Source organism: Jaculus jaculus, chromosome X (assembly GCF_020740685.1).
Source record: "Jaculus jaculus isolate mJacJac1 chromosome X, mJacJac1.mat.Y.cur, whole genome shotgun sequence".
NCBI classification, from domain to species: Eukaryota; Metazoa; Chordata; class Mammalia; order Rodentia; family Dipodidae; genus Jaculus; species Jaculus jaculus.
Window position 1 is genome coordinate 71,125,883 of NC_059125.1, and position 16,601 is coordinate 71,142,483.

Below are 16,601 nucleotides of genomic sequence, written 5' to 3' on the forward strand. Positions count from 1 at the left end.
AGAGTTTTCCCAGGTACATTAATCCAATCTAGACATTTCATCACAGCCATGCCCAGAAAAGTGTCTCCTAGAAAATTCTATATCCAATCAAGCTGAAAACAGAGATTAGCCTTCACAGCAATGAAAAAAATAAGTTTCCCTTAATTCCTATTCTTTTCTATATAAAACTTATATTTCGCTAATAATTTTCCCTATGCTTTATACAAGTATTCATGTTTGGGCTCCTAATCTTGATAATGTCCCAGGCATTCAAGTTCCTTATATAGAGTATACAGTGGCTACCCTGTTGCCTAGAGGATTGGAAATTGGTCTTACATCTTGTAACTCCAGAAGACATTCAAGTAACCAGATAATACAGAGAAGACACAAATACTATTAAGCAATATAGTCCCAGAATGGAACATCTATTTCACTTGTATTCATTGAATAAGAGATAGTCACATAAATACATAAGAAAAAAAATGAAAATATAGTCTATGTGTTTGCTTAGAAAGCAAGAGGAGATCAATGATATTAGCAATGTCTACCCATCTAAAGCATATTCTAGATAGATACAGAGATTTATTCATTTATTTATTTAAACAGTTGTAGATTCTGAATCTAGTATGAATTAGACATTTTCTGTCTTATGGTAAACATATAGCTTTCAGTTTATTATTAGTTTCTTGACTGTTTATAGCATTTCTGATTAAAAATAAACTTTTATAACTTTAGTTTTGATGGACACATAATAATAGTATATATGTATGGAACATAACATAATATTGTAAATCATTTATACATTGTGAAAAGTAGGGTAATAACAATATTTTCATCACTTTATGTTTAGCATATGTTGTTAGAGCATAAGTTAACTTTTTCTTTATGTATTCTCTATCTGTGGTCAAATTTGGAAGAAATTTTGTTTTTATGTGTGTGTAACGTAGTGTGTGGGGGTGGTGATATACATATATGTCTGTGCCCTTGAAGCACCTCATGCACTTGCCTGCAGCAGGTGCACTCACCTGCAGCGGCCAGAGCAGAGCTCAAGATGTCCTACTACATCACTCCTTCACAGGTGGAGCCTTCAGCCATATTGTCTAACTATCTATTCTGGTGGGAAGCCAAGGGCCTCGGCAATGGCCTGTAATGCTTTGGGGGTATCAGGGACCTCCCTGGCCAACAACTCACTGGAAGGTATTCCATCCCTGGCACTGAAAATTTTCAAGTAACAATCTAGTGTTTTTCTTAGTTAATGTTTATTCATTTCTAGATGCACAATGCTGTCATTTACAAATAATTATTTTGATTCATTTATGAAAGTTTATTTTCTGATAATGATTATCTTTGAGGAGTAAAGCCTGTATTGATGTTTTTTCAATGATAATTATTATGTATGTTCATAATGTATTTTGAACATAATCACTTCCTATGACCTTCTCTTGACACCTTTCCCTGTCTGTCTTCCACTGAAAGTCTTCTTCACCAAAAATACCCTCTTCTATTTTGTTGTCTTTTTTTTTTTTGAGTGTGTAGATGTGACCCCATGAGTTTCATTGGAGTTGTCTTCACAAGTGGGGGATTCTTTACCAGAACATGTGGGTTCTACCAGTGGCTACACCACTGAAGAAAATGTCTCTACTCCCCTATCCACCATTAACTGCCAATAATGATGTCTCAAGGAGGAATCATGGCTTTATGTGCTCTTCATCATCCATGATGGAATATTGTTGGGCCCAGCATGATATGGGTTTTGTGCAGGTTATAGTAGTTACTCTGAGAACATAAATGCAACTTCCATGTCATCCCTGGATAGAAGTATTCTGCAACATTCCTCCCCATTCTCTGGTTCTTACATTCTACATATCCTCCCCTCCACATTGTTTCCTGAGCCTTCAGGAGGTATTAAGTTGTTTCCTCTAGTGTTGAACATTCCAAATTCTCTTATTCTCAGCATTTTGATGAGTTTTGAATTTTCCCAAGTAATTACCAGAATCTAGAAAGGGGAACTGCTCTGCCCAAATATGAGAATATCACTAACATACATATGCAGAGTACAACTTGATGGACACAGAGCATATGAATTTAACCAAATAACAATAGATTTCCTCTTAGTGCCTATGAACTCTGTAGCCATAGACTTTTGACTAGGTTTTCAGTGCCTGATAAGAATTATCTCCCATGGGACAGGGTTAAAATCCAATCAGACAACAGTTTGTTACCTTCATCATAGTCGTGCCACTATTCATTGCACAGTGTATACAACCAGCCTGGACCATCAATTATGTAGCTTGCATAACAACTTCTGACACTGTGGCAGATAGCTATCAGGGAGGAAGCTTTTATTATCTGAATTGTAAGATGGGATATTTTCTATTTCTGTGAAAAACTGTTGAAATTTTAATTGGCATTGCAATGAATCTGTAGATTGCTTTTGGCAGAATTGCCATTTTCACAATAGTGATTATTCTGATCCATAAGCCTATGATACCTTTCAATCTTCTAGTATCTTAATCGATTTATGTCTTCAGCACCTTAAAGTTTTTGTAGAATTCTTTCACTTCCTTCATTAGGATTATTCATAAGTATTTAATTTTTTGTCGTTATTGTGGATGAGACTGTTTTCCTTGTATCTTTTGTAGTGTGTTTATCATTGGTGCATAAGAAGGCTATGGATTTTTGTATATTGATTTTCAGTCACGTAAACAAAAGTGGTTATAAGCTTTAGGACTTTTATTGTTGAGTCTTTACAGCCGCTTATATTTAGAACTCTATCATCTGCAAATAGGACATGTTTGACTTCTTTTCCTGTGTGTATCCCTTTGATCTCTTTCTCTTGTCCTATTGCTGCAGCCAAGTCTTCAAGCACTATGCTAAATAGGAATAGAGTGGAAACCCTTGTGTTGTTCTGATGTTATTTAAAATGCCTTGAGTTTTCCTCCATTTGGTAGATTTTTGGCTGTTTATCATATACAGCCTTTATTGTGCTGAGACATGTTCTCTCTATCCTTAGTCTTTCAAAGGTTTATAACATGAAGGGATGTTGAAACTTGGCAAAAGCATTTTCTGTACTATTGAGATGATAATGTGATGTCTGACCTTGAGTCTATTATGTGATCTATTACATTTATTTACTTCTGTTGAACCATAGTCATGTTCTGAAATGAAGCCAATATGATCAAAATATATGATCATTTAAAACATTTTCTTGTACATATTTATTTGAAAGAGAAAGAGAGATAGATGATAGATAGATAGATAGATAGATAGATAGATAGATAGATAGATAGATAGACAGATAGATAGAATAGGCACACAAACCAGGGACTTCAGCCACTGCAAATGAACTCCAGACATTTGTGCCATCTTTTGCATATGTGGTCCTGGATAATAGAATAGGGCTCCTTTTGCTTTGCACGCAAGCACCATAATGGCTAAGCCAGTTCTCCAGCCCACAATCTTTTTGATATTCTCAAATACAGTTTGTAAGTATTTTCTTGGGAATTTTTGCATCTGAGTTAATCAGGGCAATTGGTCTATGGTTCTCTTTTTCATTGTGTCTCTATCTGATTCCCCTGTTAATGTATGTAGCAGACAGATTCAGGTTCGCTGAGATGAACTTCCAGACCAGGCACAGTTATGGAGGAAAGGATTTTTTTTTAAATACTTTTTATTTATTTATTTGAGAGTGACAGACACAGAGAGAAAGACAGATAGAGGGAGAGAGAGAGAATGGGCGTGCCAGGGCTTCCAGCCTCTGCAAACGAACTCCAGACGCGTGCGCCCCCTTGTGCATCTGGCTAACGTGGGACCTGGGGAACCGAGCCTCGAACCGGGGTCCTTAGGCTTCACAGGCAAGCGCTTAACCGCTACGCCATCTCTCCAGCCCGGAAAGGATTTTTATTGAAGCTTACAGATCCAGGGGAAGTTCCATAATGGCAGAAGAAGCTGGCCTGCTTTCACCGGTCCAATTGGAGAGGAAGAAGTACCAGCTTAAAAGCCAAAAACCACAGCACACTTCAGGAACTCCAGCTAGGCACACATTGCATATCTTTAGATTGAAATCTGAAACCCACCACCACACCTTAAGATCCACCCATTGACATTGCCTCCAGCCAGTTAGCCAGCAGATGCAAACTACAAACAAACAACTGAATATATTGGGGACCATCTATTCTATTCAAACCACCACAGTGTAAGACTGACTTTGTTAAAAAAAAAAATAAAGACAAAAGTTAGGGAGAATTCCTTTTTCTATTTCAGGAAATAATTTGGGAAGCATTGTTTTCAGGTATTCTTTACAGATCTGGTAGAACTTTGCAGTGAATCTGTCTGCTGTTTTCATATATATACATACATGCATACATACACACACACACACACACACACACACATATATATATATATATATATATATATATACATACATACATACATACATACATACATACATGGTGTTTTTATTACAACTTCAATCTTATGATGCTTCCAGATGTGTTTTAAACTATCTCCTCTTGGTTTAACTTTTGTAAGTCATGTGCATCTGTATGTATAAATGAGATTAAAACAAATCAACAAAACAAATGGTTGGTTCATTGAAAAGATAAACAACATGGATGAACCTCAAGTAAAACTAACTAAAAATAAAAAGACCCAAATAAATTAAGTTAGTAATTAAAATGGAGATATTAAAATAGATACCAACAGCTGGGTGTGGTGATGCGCGCCATTAATCCCAGAACTCAGGAGGCAGAGGTAGGAGGATCACTCTTGAGTTGTGGCCACCCTGAAACTACATAATGAATTCCAGGTCAGCCTGTACTAGAATGAAACCCTACGTTGAAAAGAAAAAAGAAAAAACAAAAAAAAAGGATACCAATAAAATAGAGAAAATAATAAGGATATACTTTTAAAACCCCCATTCCCCCAAATTGTAAAAATCTTTAAGAAATGGAAGAATTTATAGATTCATATGGCCTAAAAATACAGAGATGTTCTCTGAACATTTTGAATATAATATGTGGAAGTTTCTTTGCTGGTCCTATTTGCTGTCCTCTATGCCCATTGTACCTGAATGGATATCTCTTTCCTGATATTTAAATATTTTCTTTCACAATGTTACTGAATATATTTCTGTCCCCTTTTTACTGAAGGTCTCCTTCTATGACCATTGTTCATAAATTTGTTTTGTTGTGATATGCCAAATATCACATGTTCTGTACATATTTTTGGTTGAACTCATTGGTTTTGACCAACTGGGCCAGTTCATCTACCTTGTCTTCAAGGCCTATTGCACTTGATCCATTTTATTTGTGAAGCTACCTGAGGTGGTTTGATTCAGGAGTCCCCCATAAATTTAGATGTTCTGAATGCTAGGTTCCCCAGCTGATGGATATTTGGAAATAAAAGCCTCATGGAGGCAGTGTATTGTTGGGGGCAGGCCATGTGCTGTGAAGCAGGTTTGCTGCATGCCTGCTTGGAGACCCCATGGGTCCATGAGGATGAACATTGGGTAGCAGTGGAGATCTTGAGAACACGAGATGGCTGCCAAGTAGAGCTGCTGGCCCCAGATGAAGTTTGCCAGGACTGTGAGTAGCCTCACTATAGGGATGAAATTGGAATTTCAGAGACTTGTTGCTGGTTAGAATTATTGGACTTGGAGTTTTGTCATTGACTAGAGTTGTTGGACTTGGAGTTAGAGTTTGATGTCTGTCCTGTTTAATATTTTTTTTTATTAGTTGGATGTTTCCTTGCTATGCTCAGTGCTATTTTTTGCAGTGTGAATGTTTATTCTGTGCCATTGTGGGTTTTGTGGGGATTTTTTGGTATTGTGGCTCAGTTACAAGATACTGGACTATGGGGATGTATGAACATCATTGAGATTAATAAAAACTATGGGGTATTTTAAAGATTGACTAAATGCATTGCATTTTATATCATGGATGGTTATCAGTTTATGGGGGCCAGGGGCAGAATGTGGTGGTTTGATTCAGGTAGGTGTCCCCCATAAACTTAGATGTTCTGAATGCTAGGTTCCCAGCTGATGGAGATTTGGGAATTAAATCCCCTGGAGGTTGTGTGTTTTTTTTGGGGGGGCGGTTATGGGTGTTATAGTCAGTTTCTCCTTGCCAGTGTTTGGCACACTCTCCTGTTGCTATGGTCCACCTTATGTTTGCCAGGGGGTGATGTCCAACATCTGTTCATGTTGTCCTTTTCCCTGCCATCATGGAGCTTCCCCCTTAAGCCAAAATAAACCACTTTTTTTCCCCCACAAGCTGCTCTTTGTTGGGTGATTGCTACCAGAAATGCAAACCTAACTGTAATACTACCCATGGATCTTTTTGTTTGACTTACTGCATTTTTCATTTATACGTTCATTAATTTTTTCTTCAGTATTTTTATCTCTATTGAATTATATTTTAATATTATGGTTTATATGTTTCATTCATCTGTTTGTATTGTCTTGTAATTTATGTACATGTTTTTTCCATCTTTGAATCTATTCAGTATTTCAATCATATGTTTAGCTGTATCTTCTTTGAATTCTTTGTACATATTTAAATCATTCTTTTAAGTTATTTGTAGCTTTCTGAAAGTAGCTGTCATGGGATGTCTACTATGGAATTGTTAATTCTTAAGGAACACATATTGCCTTCATTTTTTTGTGTTGTTTTTCATAAAGAATTATACATCTAGAGATAATGCATTGGTTAGGGTTTCTTGCATACTTGTGTTAAATGAACATTTAGAATAGTGCTTGATGTTTCATCATGTTCACTTGTCTTTCCTATAGTTTTTGCTGCTTGGAGTTCAATCATGGCCATATTTGGTGTTACATAATGAATGAGGTGTGTGGGATAATCTCAGATTGGCTTATGTTGTGTGTAAACTCCTGCCTAGGGCCTCATTTCCAATAGTTGAAACTCCATTGTAATCAGTAAGGGAAATGGAAAAGGGCATTATGTGCAAGCAGCTTTGTCTAAATTCCAGCACAGGTTCCTAATGATAATGGTGGATATGGCAGCAAAGTCAGGAAGAGGAAAGGTAAGAGGGTACTAAAGGAAAGCATATGTGCCCAAACTCAAGTGTGGGGGAACTAGTTCCAAAGAGAGAAATGCTGGCAGCTTGGTAAGGGGGGAAGGTGAGAGCCGTAGGAGTAAAAATCTCTATCCAAACTCATGCCCATGGCTCCAATAGTAGAAATATCAGTGGGTAAAGAAGGGTAAGAGAGTGGGCACTAGAAAAAAATATGTGTCCAAATTCTAATAAGGGACCCTGTCCTCTCTGCTGTAGTCACCATCTAGTTGCTGGGGTTAATCACCTGAGCAAAATCAGCTGATGGGAGTAAAGGTTTTATTTTGGCTTACAGTTTTAAGGGGAAGCTTCATGATAACAGGGAAAAGCATGGCATGAGCAGATTCCAGATATCACCTATGACACAGCATGTGGAAAAGAGCAGCAAGAGCATGAGCCAAGCTAACACTGGCAAGGGGAGCTGGCAGTAATGCACCAAAGCCCACCATAGGAATATAATACTTCAGCATGCTTTTACATCCCAAATTGCCACCAGCTGGGGATCAAGAATTCTGAACACATGATTTTATGGGGGACATATGATTTAAACCACCATATTTTATCCCTGGTCCCAGTAAGCTCACAACCATCTCAAGATGTCAAAATGCATTCAGTACAACTGTAAAAGTCCCTATAATTTTTAAATTCTAACATTGTTCAAAAGTCCAAAATCTCACCTGAAACTTAACACAGTCTCTTAACTGTAAGGCTGTAAAATTAAAACACACACACAGCACCTAGATCAGCCCTATAAAATATCAAAATTCAATGTGGCATCAATTGAAAAATACTAAGTATGAATCAGGGAGTTGATATAAGAAATATATCAAAGACCATAATTGAACACTACAAAGCTTCCTGAATAGAGAATAACATTTAAAGACACAGAGAATACATGCAGCACTGAGGAAAGTGAATAACATGAGCCACAGAAAATCTCTAGTCCTAGGGAATAGGCATAGGATGGTCACTACTCAATAAGTCTATATCTTGGATGACATAGAAGCTAAGGCTATTTGGATGTATGTCAAACTGCATAGAAACTTGAAGTCCAAGAAGAGTAATTGGAATTGAGAATGTTGTCAGTGGGAAAAAGTGAAAACATTTTTTATGGAAATAAAATGCTTCAAGTCATGTTCATAAGTCCAGTAGGAGAAAAGTAATGCAGTATATAGTAACCTACTGCAGAAATGTACAAGTTATCAGGATGATATGAAGAACAATGGAAATAAAAGTTATGATTTAATTATGTCTGAAGGAGGTAAGTATAGTGTAGCTTTGCAAACCAAGACTACTCAGTTTGAACAAAATACAAATCCTTTTCCTAAAAATGCACCTAGGAATTGGGACCAACCCACACACACATGCCTTGAGTTGCATGTATGCTTCTACTCAACAATGAAATAGATTACTCCTTCTTCAGCAACCTCTTGATAATTCCCAGTTTGTGGTGAGTTTTCATTCAAAAATGACCCAAACATATCCAGAGATAGAAGGCAGGGGCAAGATAGTCTGAAACTGTTTTAGGTACATGTACAGTACTGCAAACTGTGTTTTCTCAGTGAACTCTAGGCAAAAAAGTAACATTTACCATACTGTGTCTAGATATGTATGAACATATTATATGATTGCAATCAGATGCATCATGAGAAAGGATATTCACAGTAGATAAAGCCTTAATTTAGCCAAGCCTATCAATCAAAACAGAGAACTACCCAATCTATGCTCCTTAGGAATAAATCTCTTTGTACCCCATAATAAGAATCCCCAGACTATAACCCACTGCTTGTAGATACTCTAGCACAAGTATCCCACTGCTACCTCATAGTCTTTAAATGAAACCTCTTGATGATTTGGTGTGTGTGTGTGTGTGTGTGTGTGTGTGTGTGTGTGTATGTGTTTTCAATTCTTATAATAAAATGTCAAGAACCTGGAAATCCACAGGACAAAGACTACCAGTAGCATACTTGGTGAGCCAGCAGCCAAGAGTTAATATTAATATTTTAACTCAAATTTTCACTAAATGCATTCAAACTTCTCTCTTCATGCACTTGCTCACTGATCTCCAGTCCTTTTTACATTCGTATATCTGTGGCTAACAGCCTGCTGACTGAGTTATCCAAATTGGTCAGAGAGCCTGCAAACTGTAGCCTCTCCACTCCCTTGCCTGGCTTTCATAATGATAAAGGAACTACACAGATGAAAAGAGACTGCACGTCCAAGCAAGACTCAGCCCGTGAAGAAAAGCAGGCAGCTGCAGTGAGACACTCTCCACTAGGTGTTTCATCTTAACCAGATAGACCAAAGAAGAATGAGGAGGGCAACAGACACCTCCCTAGACAAGTCTCAGAGCAAACCAATTTAATGGCTGGACGTTTATGACATCTTAGACTACCCCATCCATTCCAATTCTGGCTCCACCTGCTGCACTTGCATTTTGAGATATTTTTCTTTTTCTTTTTTTCCTTTGACATTTTATGAGCTTGAGTTACAGAGTGCCACATCCTTACAGGATCTAAAAAAGGTTTAAGGTAGCCCTGGACTATATGTTGTCTTGAGGACAGGGAAATTAGAAGATAGAAATATTAATGGTCACAAGTTGAAAGAAAAAAAATACAAGCTATTGTTATGCTGATCACATGTTACCTGGACTTACATCTGGGTCTTCTATTCTGCTCCATTGATCTACATGTCTGTTTTTGTGCCAGTACCATGCTGTTTTTGTTACTATGGCTCTGTAGTATAGGTTAAAATCAGGTATGGTAATACCACCAGCCTTATTTTTGTTGCTTAGTATTATTTTAGGTATTCGAGGTTTTTTGTGATTCCAAATGAATTTTTGGATTTTTTTTTTTATTTCCATGAAGAATGTCTTTGGAATTTTGATAGGGATTGCATTAAATGTGTAGACTGCTTTTGGCAAGATTGCCATTTTCACAATATTGATTCTTCCAATCCAGGAACAAGGGATGTATTTCTACTTTCTAGTGTCTTCTGCAATTTATTGCTTGAGAGTTTTAAAGTGCTCATTGTAGGGATTCTTTACTTCCTTGGTTAGGTTTATTCCAAGGTACTTGATTTTTTTTGATGCAATTGTGAATGGGAATGATTCTCTGATTTCATACTCTGTGTGTTTGTTGTTAGCATATATGAAGGCCACTGATTTCTGTGTATTTATTTTTTATCCTGCCACATGGCTGTAGGTTTTTATCAGCTTTAACAGTTTGCTAGTAGAGTCTTTAGGGTCCTTTAGGTATAGAATCATGTCATCTGCAAATAATGATAACTTGATCTCTTCCTTTCCAATTTGTATCCCTTTTATGTGTGACTCTTGCCTTATTGCTATGGCTAAGACTTCCCGAACTATATTAAATAAAAGTGGAGACAGTGGACACCCTTGTCTTGTTCCTGATTTTAGTGGAGAAGCTTCCAGTTTTTCAGCATTTAGTAATATGTTGGATGTAGGCTTGTTATAAATAGCCTTTATTATATTGAGATATGTTCCTTCTATTCCCAGTCTCTGTAAGGCTTTTATTATGAAGGGATGTTGGATTTTGTTGAATGCTTTCTCTGTGTCTAATTAGATGATCATGTGATTTTTGTCCTTCAACCCATTTATATAATGTATTATATTTATAGATTTGCATATATTGAACCATCCTTGCATCACTGGGATAAAGCCTACTTGGTCAGATTGAATGATCTTTCTGATATAATTGTATTCTGTTTGCCAATATTTTGTTGAGAATGTTTGCATCTATGTTCATGAGGGAGATTGGTCTGTAATTTTCTTTTTTTGTTCTATTTTTGACTGGTTTTGGTATCAGGGTGATGTTGGCCTCATAGCCTTTCTTCCTACTGATTTGTACTTTAATTCCATTATAGTCAGATAGGATGTAAGGAATAATTTCAATTTTCCTGAATTTGTTAAGATTTGCTTTGTGTCCTAATATATGGTCTATTTAGAGAATATTCCATGTGCTGCTGAAAATAATGTATATTCTGCAGCATTTGGATGAAATGTCCTGTATATATATGTTAGGTCCATGCCTTCTATGACCTCTTTTAGTCCAGATGCCTCTCTGTTTATTTTTTCTCAGGATGACCTGTCAATTAATGAGAGTGGGGTGTTAAAGTCACCCACCAACACTGTGTTTGGTGTTATCTGTGACCTTAGTTCTAATAGTGTTTGTTTGATGAATTTGGGAGCCCCCATGTTAGGTGCATATATGTCTAGGATTATCATGTCCTCCTGTTAGAGTGTGCCCTTAATCAATATAAAGTGACCTTCCTTATCTGTCTTGACTAACATTGGACTGAAGTCTACCTTGTCAGATATTAGGATAGCAACCCCCGCTTCTTTTCTAGGCCCATTTGCTTGAAACACCATTTTCCAACCTTTCACCCTAAGATAATGTTTATCCTTTGTAGAAAGGTGAGTTTCTTGGAGATAACAAATTGTAGGATCCTGCTTTTTAACCCAGTCTGCAAACCTATGTCTTTTCGTTGGGGCATTGAGGCCATTGATATTAAGAGATATTATTGAGAGGTATGTATTTATGTTTGCTTTTTTTTGTGTGTGATTCCAGTTCTACCTTTGCTCTCTTGTGTTAACTAGTATTTGAGTATTGCTTTTTTTCCCATGTTCCTTATATGTGTGCTTTTCCTTTTCTTCAGCATGGAGGATAGAGCTGGTTTTGTCTTCAAATACTCGTTTAACCTGCTTTTGTCATGGAATGTCCTTATTTCTCCAACTATTTGAATGGATAGCTTTGCAGGATAAAGTAACCTTGGTTGACAGTCGTTATCTTTCAGAACATGGAATACATCACTCCAACCCCTTCTGGCTTTTAAAGTTTGTGTTGAATAATCTGCTGTAATTCTGATGGGCTTGCCTTTGTAGGTAACTTGATTTTTCTCTCTAACTGCTTTCAATATTTTTTCTTTGGTGTGTGTGTTTGGAAGTTTGATTATAATATGGCGAGGAGAGATTCTTTCCAAGTTTTGTCTGGCTGAGGTTCTAAAGGCTTCCTGTATCTGCATTGGCACCTCTTTCCCAATTTGGGGGAAGTTTTCTTCTATGATTTTGTTGGAGACGCCTACTATGCCTTTGGAGTGAAATTCTTCTCCTTCTACTATGCCCTGAGTTCTTATATTTGATCTTTCATAGTGTCCCAAATATCTTGAAATTCCCACTCATACTTTTCTATAAGTTTGTCTTTTTCTTTGTTGGACTGTATGAGATCTGCCACCTGGTCTTCTGGCTTAGATATTCTGTCCTCTCCTTCATCCATTCTACTGGTGAGATTTTCTACAGAGTTTTTTTATTTCATTAACTGTGTTCTGCATTGCTAGTAATTCTGACTTGTTTTTCTTTGTTATTTCTATTTCCTTATTTATGTCTTGTATTGCCTTCCTTATTTCATGAAATTGGTGTCGTGCATCTTCTTTGATTCCTTTGATTTCCTCTTTGACTCCTTTGATTTGTTCTTTGACTTCTTTGAACATATTTACAATCATTCTTTTGAAATCGTTCTCAGGCATTTCCTCTAACTCATTCTCACTGGACGTCATTTCTGATGCATTAATACTTTTAGGTGGATTTATATTGTCTTGCTTTTTAGTGTTTCTTGTGTTATAATGTATATATTTTTGCATCTTGGATTAAGTTAATGCTTGGATTTTCTAGCTAGCTGGGTTTTCTTAGCTGTATCAATTGATCTGATGTTATATATCTTCAGGGTAGGAGCTTAAGTTGTTAGGTGTCGCTCTTAAGACTTTCAGAGTATCTACAAAGGAGTTCTTAGTGGTTGAGTTTGCCTGCTATGGGAGTATTCAAGTAGGCTGAGTGGAATAAAATATAGGTAGATTCTAAAATTTAACTAAACACTGTACACATTCAATGAAAAACAGCCCCAAATATTTATGCAAGAGTAGTTATTATAACAACCAGATCCTCTATCAACAAAGAGGTCAAGATTTCTGGTCTTTTGAGGGATACAAGTCAGCTTGTCACCAAGTGTGACCCTTCCCTGCTGCTATCCCAGTTACCTTTTTGGATGATTTTGGTCTGAGTCAAGTTTCTGGCCTGGTCATTGGGCCACTGTTCTGATTTCTGGAGCTGTGCACGGGCTTTTCCTGTGGGGCAAACCAAGCCTGGCAGCTGTGACCCTGCAGATTGGCACCCCCGGTGCTGGAACCCCTACTGCTGGTGCTGGATCCTTCACCGCTGCTGTTGCTGCTTTCGCTGTCACTGCTGGATCCTTCACTGCTGCCTCAGATGCTGCCACTGCTGGAACCACTGCTGCTGCCTCTGAAGCTGCCACTGCTGGATCTGCTGCTGCTGGGGCCACTCTTGCTGGTGCTGCTGATGTTGCTGCTGGACTCTGCTCCTGCTTGGGTCCCGCTGTCAGCTCAAGTTGGCATGGCCGGGTCCCAGGACTGCTGTTCTGTTCGCTGGAGCTGGGCACAGGTGGTGGGGGAGGCGAGGAAGCTGATGCTGCTCTAGTTCTCTCACTGTTCCACATGTTCTTCTACCTTGTGGTCTGCTCCTCTGTGGTTCACTGCTGCTCTCCCTTCACATTTCTAGAGATTGCAGAAAACTCTGGTGTGAGTGGAAACTCCCCTTGCCTGGCTTTTGCTGCAGCTCAAGCCAAGCCTGGCGGCTTTCTGGTTGCTGCCACCACAGTTTGCAGACCTGCTGTGGCTGTTTTTGCCAGCATATGCAGGCTCTGTATCCTCTGGATCTCTTCTACTTCTCTGCTGCCGTTTTAACTTCCTTTTTTTTTTAAATATTTTTGTTCATTATTTATTTATTTATTTGAGAGCGACAGACACAGAGAGAAAGACAGATAGAGGGAGAGAGAGAGAATGGGCGTGCCAGGGTTTCCAGCCACTGCAAACGAACTCCAGACGCATGCGCCCCCTTGTGCATCTGGCTAACGTGGGACCTGGGGAACCGAGCCTTGAACCGGGGTCCTTAGGCTTCACAGGCAAGCGCTTAACTTACTTTAGTAGCTGGCAGAAAGCAGTGAGTAGCCTGAGCACTGGCAAGGGAGAAGCTGGGCAATAGCACCTAAAAGCCCACCCTCAGAAACATTCCTATTCTATCAAGCTTCCACCTTGCAAATTGCTACCCGCTGAGAACTAAGCATTCAAAATGCATGCACTTAAGGCTGATATCTGATTAAAACTGCCACATTACTCAGTATCTGTGTTCAAACTGACAAGATTAATGCTGCTTTCAGCCTTGGACACAAAAAGATTGCTGTTTTCAGTTGTCTGCACTTAATGCAGTGTTTATAACTGATCTGAGTGCTGAACATAAGGGACTTTCCTGTCTCTGTCTTCCCAGCACTCAGATTACAGGTGGGTGCCCCTGCACTCAGCTTTATTTTATTTTATTCTATTTTATCTTATTTTATTGTTATACCATTGGTACTGGGAATACAAACACAGCTCTGCATGCAGCTTGTACAGCTAGTACTTACCCACTCTTTCATCTCTGTAGCCCCCCTCCACAAACATTATCATTTCCTTGAGGTAAATCTAGTCGAAAATTCTTTCTTCTAGTTATTCAAAACATAATGGTATAGATAACATTAAAACCTATGAACATATATAATATAAACATTAATAAAATTCAGATTGACTATGTGGTAGAAAGTAAAATTTACTTTGGAATGATGAAATTTGCTGAGGACTTAAAGGACATTACATAATGAAGAAATGATTAATCCACAAAGAAGATATGGAGCTTTAAATATGTAAAATTTTAAATAACCTGATATACTTGAAAGCAGAACTAGAACTACAATATCTGGTAGATATTTCTTCATCTCCCTTATTAACATTTAATAGAACTACTAGATAGAAGTTCAACAAGGAAATAGAAAAATGAAACAATATCATAAACTGATTGATCTGATCGATACAGACTATTCCCATTCAAACTAGCAAAATACACTTTTTTTTTTAGCACATATAGCATATTTGGCAAGATCCATATATTATAACATAGACTTAAATGCATTTAAAATAATCTAAGTAAGCAGTATACATTATCTGACCATAATGAATTTGGGCTATAAATAAGAGAAATGCAATAGAAAAGTCAAATTGCCTAACACTTAAAAATTAGAAGCAAACATATATACTTTTAAATGGCCAATAGGGTAAAAGGACATTACAAAGAAAATTAAGAAAGACAGTGAAAAATTATAACATGAAATGTATATATCGTGGTCATTTTCCCACTTTTGAAATGTATATGGTTAATAAATGCACTCACCTCTACTAGAATTCCACTTTGGTTCTCTTACCTGTGAAGTGAGGGGTGTTATGATTAGAGCCTAGTGAAAGCCAGCAAAACTCCCACTTTCTGAATAACAACAAAATAGTAATACTGAATTCATAGACTGAATACAGAAGCTAATTGCTCCTAGGATCTGCATTGTTGGTTATTCTTAGTATATTCAACCCACCTATTGGGCCAAGGAAGAAAATAAATTGCTCTTATAGATTGATGTTGGATTGTCATTATCTTGACTACAGTAGTACCTTGGGTCTACATGTGGTTTCATTCCCTGATGTGATTAACACATACGTTGTACCTGACACATAGCTATTCAACTATCATGTGGATTTTAATATAATACTTTTTAGTAAATACCACAGAAACAGTTTTTCAACTGAATATATGCTTTCCCAAAATACTTTCACTATTTTTCTTCAGGGTTATATTAGTTGTCTAATCTTATGTGGAAATTTAGTTGGCAGGGGACTTGATATTTTTTTTTTCCAAAAAAGATATTACACTGTGCATTATGTCAATGGGATTAAGCAGATTAGAACTTGGTAGTTATTGTAAGGTACATTAGCATCAGAGAGGGTACAAATTTGATATAAAATCATATGGTTTCTATATCAATGTAATTTCTATGCATGCAGTAGTATAAAACGTTTGAGATGACCCTTCTAAGAGGAAAGACGGTTTGGTGCATCTGGTGTATCCTATCCCAAGTGAGACAATGACAATCTCAGCCAAAATTTAATTATGAAAAGACAGGATTACCCATTGAGAAAAGAACAGTCATATGCTTTCTTTAGACATTTCTTTTCTCTGTGGAGGTTTGAATATAAAATGCCCCCCAAAGAATCATGTATCTGAATACAAAATCCCCAGTTGGTAGCTCTGTGGTATAGAAGTTAAATTATATCTACATGTTTTTGCTCCTAGAAATTTGTTTTCTAGCTATAAATCTTAGGGACTTTTTTCTGGTTTATGGATCTTAGTTCCAAAGGAAGTGTTTGTTTACCAGAAGCCACAACAGTCATTTCAATGAACTGCATCTAAGTTTAAGCTCACATTTGTCTACTTCTGCCTCCACATGACTGCATCAGCAAGAGGTGAGTTACTCTTCAGACTGACATGACTGGCCTTGATTACTAAAGGAAAAGTGGACTGTTATTCCACAATGGAAGTAAGTTTGTTTGGAATACATAGGATCCTCTAGTACGCCTCTTGTTAGTCAGCCATAGTATAGATC